This window comes from Lactuca sativa, chromosome 3, assembly GCF_002870075.4.
Source record: "Lactuca sativa cultivar Salinas chromosome 3, Lsat_Salinas_v11, whole genome shotgun sequence".
NCBI classification, from domain to species: domain Eukaryota; kingdom Viridiplantae; phylum Streptophyta; class Magnoliopsida; order Asterales; family Asteraceae; genus Lactuca; species Lactuca sativa.
The window spans coordinates 166,561,612-166,568,720 of NC_056625.2; positions in this window are offsets into that span (position 1 = coordinate 166,561,612).

The following is a 7,109-nucleotide window of genomic DNA, read 5'->3' on the forward strand; positions in this document are numbered from 1 at the left end:
TGCACTGTGTTTGGCATCGTGTTATTTTTTTAGAACCAAAAAAAATGTCAATCATGACTTTTGTGAAGCAAGCAATGAATATAAAACAATACAAGAGGAGTTTCATTTTCATCGAGTTTAAGTTTTTTTTTATTTTGGCATTATGTAATTTATTAATGATATATATATATATATATATATATATATATATATATATATATATATATATATATATATATATATATATATTTCCGTTAAAAACGGTCCCTCTCGGCCTAAAATATATTTGGACCGGTTCTAATGGAATACGTTCGTACTCAATATAAATCAAGTATACAATTTACCAAAGGATTTATGTCGTCTACACTCTACACCAATAGGATAAGTGTACTATATCCACACGAAATTTACTGATTTCATAATGGGATATATGTAGAAAAACACATTATATATACATATATTATATATACATATGTATATGTAGAAATTTATTTATATTATTTTTTATGTTCAGAAAAACCTTTATATTATTACATATTGTTTCAAATAAAACAAAATTGCAAATTTTTAAAAGAAATGACATGATAAAAATGTGATACTCCCTTTCGTCCCAAAACTATAGTCCATCTTTCATTTTTTGTTTGTCCCAAAATAATAGTCTATTTATAAAAATAAATAACATTTTTACTAGAACACTCCATCATTATTATTTAACCAACTAAATATTTAATAGAACATTAAATGCAAAGTAAATACAAAACTGTCATTTTATTATATAAAGTTAGTGGTAATTAATGGTTTCTTAATTTGAATGTTTTTTTTGTCTGTGGACAATAATTTTAGGACGAGGGAAATATGACATGCATACCTCTGAAATTTCTTTGATTGTAAAACATGTCAAAACCTATATTTATTTCAATTACTTTTGTTCGACTGTCTTCTCCGTATGGAATTATACGACTGATTTTTCATTCCTTAACTAATCATTTTTATCATAATTAACATGATGTCGTATTAAAAAAACAAAAATGTAAGCAACATCATATTTGTAGTCGTCAATTTCTCTTAAAAACCCGTATTTTGGTCTTTTTCGAAGGATAACTATTAATATAAGGGTTTTTTCTAAACCTAAAAATAATATAAGGGTTTTTCTGTACATACGTGTATAATTCGTTGTGTTTTCTGCATATATCCCTTATAATGTTTATAATTACATTGAGATTCTATATATAATATTATGTATTTGACTTAGACTACAAATCAGCCGGACCTACTTTTCTTTTTCTTCTTAGGTCGATTTCGATTGATTAATATAAGATACACAAGCAATCCGATTGCACAATACAACAAAGAGATGTATTGATAATTTGGTATGTAGAAGCCTTGTCTATATGTCTTTAACTGTAAGATGCATAACGAACGTTAAAGATGCAATATTTGTTGACTATTGTCAATGAGATAAATATGCATTATGCATAAAAAGGTTGTCATTTAGTCAAAAATGTTGTCATGTGTTGCACATTAGCTCTAAGTCAAATATGGACCATGTACTATATTAATGTACCTTAAGGCAATGTTTGACACATGGACAATATGAGACAAAATTGAACCGAACATAGTTAAACTAGATTGAACAAGATTATATAATTATTTTTATAGCGTTTGTGATTACAACAGAACACTACAATATAGTAAAATTATTAGATTGTACTTTTTTCAGTTTTAAAGGTGCCTAAAGTCGTGATTAATTTTTTTTGGAGAGTTTAAGAATTCGTTTCTTTTGGGGTGCGAATGATAAAGAGAGAAAGATAACTTGGGTCAAGTGAGACAAGGTTCTTAATTCTAAGGAGAAGGGTAGAGTTGGAATTGGAAGTATGATGGCTTTTAATATTGCTTTGTTGCTTAAGTGGAGATGGAGATTTCATATTGATTCGAACTCTGTTTGGGCTAATATCATTTGAAACATCCATGGGTTTAATGGGGGGTTTTGGACATCTAGGTCAAATACCGAAAAGGGTCGAGTTTGTGGATTTCGTTGATCAAACTTTTTCATGCAATTCATGAAAAAAAATATTGTCTAGCATTTTTATTTGAGAAAATGTATTGGTAATGGTTAAGAAACTCATTTTTGGGATGAACATTGGCCGATGGACGGTTTACTTAGGGATAGATTCCTCATGTATATGTTATGAAATCTAATAAGAGTTGTTTGGTTAGTGATAGATGGCGCGACGGTGATTGGGTTTTGGAGTGGATATGCCTTTACAAGATGGGGGTATCACTGCTTCCTGATTCTTGGCTTTGAAGGGTAGTCTCGCGCAAGTGCAAATTACAGATCGGTTGGATAGATAAAAGTGAGATTTAGGCCCAGATGGTGTTTTCGTGGTTAATGCCATGAGATGTTATATTGATGATATTTTGTTGTAGAGAGGTGGAGGTGTTACGCGTTGGTGTCGCTTAGTGCCTATTAAGTTAAATGTGCTCTTATTACGTGTTTTGATAGATAGAATTCCTACAATGGTGAAATTGGTGGACCAGAATGTAGATATTTCTTCGGTGCTATATCCTTTGTGTGATGTATATGTGGAGGACTCCTATCACGTTTTTGTTCTGTGTGAAGTGCCTAGTGAGGTTTGGAGGAGAGTCTTCAATTGGATTGACTTACCCTTCCCTTTGTTTTCCAATGTGGCAGATTTATGCAATTGGGTGGATTCGGTTATCATGAACAGTCCTAAGAGGAAGGTGTTGGAGGTTATTGTGCTCACTGCAATTTTGATGTATCAGAATGGTGTGTTCCAGACTATATGGATGAAGAGAAGTTTCATTTTTTATAACATTGTTTTGCATTCTTTTGATTGGTTCTCAAATATAAGTAGTAGAAGTAACATAATGTGGACTTTGTGGTTACAAAACCCAATGCTCCAAAACTCTTTGTAATTGCTTTGCTAGTTGGTTTCTTTTTATATAGTTTTCAACCATTAAAAAAAAGTATAATTTTCATCTAATTCATATGAATCGGTTGTTAAAAAAACCCAAGTTAAATCAAAGTTTATGGAACAACATGAATATTTTCTACCACATCTATAATTCTTTTTTATGTGCAATCAAAGAAGTTATTTTTATTGTAATTAAAGAAGGGAAAATATATCAAATGACCACAAAAGGAGATGTGGTTGAAGAAAATGATCAAGAAAATGCAACTTTCATAAAATGACCATGAGTTTCAAAGAAAGGGTCTGTGCGGAACTCGTTCAGCTCTTAGGAATTGGAAAAACTCTAAGGAAGTGATGTAACAGGGGTAAATACGTAAAAGCACAAAGAAAACTTAACAAAATTGAAAGGGTGCTGGTAAAAAATTGTGTTTGAACTTATCAAAATCGAAAAAATTGTGTTTGAAATCGTTTGAAAAAATTGTGTTTGAAATCGAAAAAACTTACCAAAATCATTTTTTGGCCATGGTTATGCGAAGAACAATTCCTCATAGACATGTGTTTGAAGAACAGTTCCTCAAAGGGCCCTCTGAGAAATTGTTCTTCAAAAACATGCCTCTTAGGAGTTGTTCTTCGCATAACTATGACCAAAAAATGATTTTGATAAGTGTTTTCCTGTTAATTTAACGAGGTTTCACCATTTCGCACATACCATTAATTCAATATAACAAATTAAATTATAAAAGTACGTTTCCAAAACAATTTTTTTTCGTAGCACCCTTATAATCTTGTTAAGTTTTTTTTTGTGTGTGTTTTTACGGATTTACCCTTGCCAAATCACTTCCTCAGAGATTTTTCAATTCCTTAGAGCTGAACGAGTTCCACAGAGACCCTCTCTGTGGAAATCGTGGTCATTTTATGAAAGTTGCATTTTCTTGGTCATTTTCTTCAACCACGCCTCCTTTTGTGGTCATTTGATCATGTTCCCATTAAAGAACCTCGATGCTAGAATGATAAGGAACACCATAAGTTTTTTTCTTTTTTTTTTGGTAAAGTAAGTATCGAAGTGTTGATTTTTGTTTCCAATGAGAGAGATAGAGTAGTAAGGATTTTTCCCATCAAAATCCATTGTTTTACTCTTTAGTGATACAAATATGTTTGAAGCCCTTCACGAAACATGGCAGAAATATGAGAGACGAGAGAATCAAGAGATGGGGGGGGGGGGGGGTTGTCAAATATGTTTTCTTCCATCGAGTTCCGCCCTTTTGGGTGGAACTAAAACCTAACAATTAAAATAGTGTTGTTAATTTGGTTAAAATTTTATATTGTTCTTTTCCATTCATGCCGAATACTACTTGATAGCAATGAGGAGGCTAGGTATAAGGAAGGTGGGTCCAAGGACCCACCTATTTTTTTTTTTAATTTATCTAAAATTTATTTAGGAATTTTTGAGGGACCTATCTTAAAAAAAAAATTTAGGACCTACCTTACCTATAAAAATCTTTGAATTTGTATAGAAAAATGTATATAGAAAAATAAGTAAACCATATGGTTTTCTATTCTTGGCTCTATTCTAGACTCGCCACTGCTTGATAGCCTTGTTTTATTATATCATAGTCTCATATTTTACCTAAGGGTTTTAAATCATACAACATATATACAACTTAAAATTACTTCTCTAATAGCTAAATGCATCATCATGATGAACATACAATTGATTTATTATTAGGCATTCTACGATTTCAATGGATAGTAAAGAAGTTTCCAATTTCTTGATTTATTTCAAATATCCAAAACTTGAACTAAATTGTGTATTTATTACTTTGTTCGGATGCTAAAAACCTAAAACCCAAAATTCTATGTATGAAATCGGACATTAAAAGTACAAATGCATGTCTTTCCTCTAGCCACTTGCATGCACATTGGGCACCTTAAAAATCCATTCACATACACATCAATCTGTCGCCAGAGCACTTTCAGATTTCTTTATTGCCAATCAAAAGTCAAAATTGACTTGGGGGGGGGGGGGGTTGTCAAATATGTTTTCTTCCATCGAGTTCCGCCCTTTTGGGTGGAACTAAAACCTAACAATTAAAATAGTGTTGTTAATTTGGTTAAAATTTTATATTGTTCTTTTTCCATTCATGCCGAATACTACTTGATAGCAATGGGGAGGCTAGGTATAAGGAAGGTGGGTCCAAGGACCCACCTATTTTTTTTTTTAATTTATCTAAAATTTATTTAGGAATTTTTGAGGGACCTATCTTAAAAAAAAAATTTAGGACCTACCTTACCTATAAAAATCTTTGAATTTGTATAGAAAAATGTATATAGAAAAATAAGTAAACCATATGGTTTTCTATTCTTGGCTCTATTCTAGACTCGCCACTGCTTGATAGCCTTGTTTTATTATATCATAGTCTCATATTTTACCTAAGGGTTTTAAATCATACAACATATATACAACTTAAAATTACTTCTCAAATAGCTAAATGCATCATCATGATGAACATACAATTGATTTATTATTAGGCATTCTACGATTTCAATGGATAGTAAAGAAGTTTCCAATTTCTTGATATATTTCAAATATCCAAAACTTGAACTAAATTGTGTATTTATTACTTTGTTCGGATGCTAAAAACCTAAAACCCAAAATTCTATGCATGAAATCGGACATTAAAAGTACAAATGCATGTCTTTCCTCTAGCCACTTGCATGCACATTGGGCACCTTAAAAATCCATTCACATACACATCAATCTGTCGCCAGAGCACTTTCAGATTTCTTTATTGCCAATCAAAAGTCAAAATTGACTTGGGGGGGGGGGGGGGGGGGGTTGTCAAATATGTTTTCTTCCATCGAGTTCCGCCCTTTTGGGTGGAACTAAAACCTAACAATTAAAATAGTGTTGTTAATTTGGTTAAAATTTTATATTGTTCTTTTTCCATTCATGCCGAATACTACTTGATAGCAATGGGGAGGCTAGGTATAAGGAAGGTGGGTCCAAGGACCCACCTATTTTTTTTTTTAATTTATCTAAAATTTATTTAGGAATTTTTGAGGGACCTATCTTAAAAAAAAAATTTAGGACCTACCTTACCTATAAAAATCTTTGAATTTGTATAGAAAAATGTATATAGAAAAATAAGTAAACCATATGGTTTTCTATTCTTGGCTCTATTCTAGACTCGCCACTGCTTGATAGCCTTGTTTTATTATATCATAGTCTCATATTTTACCTAAGGGTTTTTAAATCATACAACATATATACAACTTAAAATTACTTCTCAAATAGCTAAATGCATCATCATGATGAACATACAATTGATTTATTATTAGGCATTCTACGATTTCAATGGATAGTAAAGAAGTTTCCAATTTCTTGATATATTTCAAATATCCAAAACTTGAACTAAATTGTGTATTTATTACTTTGTTCGGATGCTAAAAACCTAAAACCCAAAATTCTATGCATGAAATCGGACATTAAAAGTACAAATGCATGTCTTTCCTCTAGCCACTTGCATGCACATTGGGCACCTTAAAAATCCATTCACATACACATCAATCTGTCGCCAGAGCACTTTCAGATTTCTTTATTGCCAATCAAAAGTCAAAATTGACTTGGGCACCTTAAGAGTGAGATTGCTCAGGGTTTCTTTTATTTGACGATGCAATTGCAGATCAAGGGCTGATTCAAGTCGATTTGAGGCCCCTGACAAAATAAAAAAAATAAGACCCTTTTATGCCTCTACATACGGCCACTTAATACCCAAAGCTTTTCTATTTCTAAAATAATATAAACAAATGCTTAAAAATGGGCCCGAAAATTTGGAGGTCCTAGGCCATCGCCAATAGTGCCCAACTCTCTGATACGGCCAGATCTCACATACAAAGCAAGAAATTGATATAATTATCGTTGAATTTACTATTACAATGTTTTCTTTTTCAGTAAAAGAATAAATGATTCAACCTACATTTTAATTAGGTAGTTGGATGGAACTCGTCAAGTGATAATAATCAAATACCCAAAATACCCTTGATAAAGTATAGTTCGAATCACTTACGTACGTAATGATCTTTAACAAATAAATAAATTTACAAACAAAATACATAAGTGTTGTATTTTATCTGAAAAAAGACTTTAGTTCGAAAATTTATTTATAGTCATAATTTATATTTACAAAGAAAAACAAC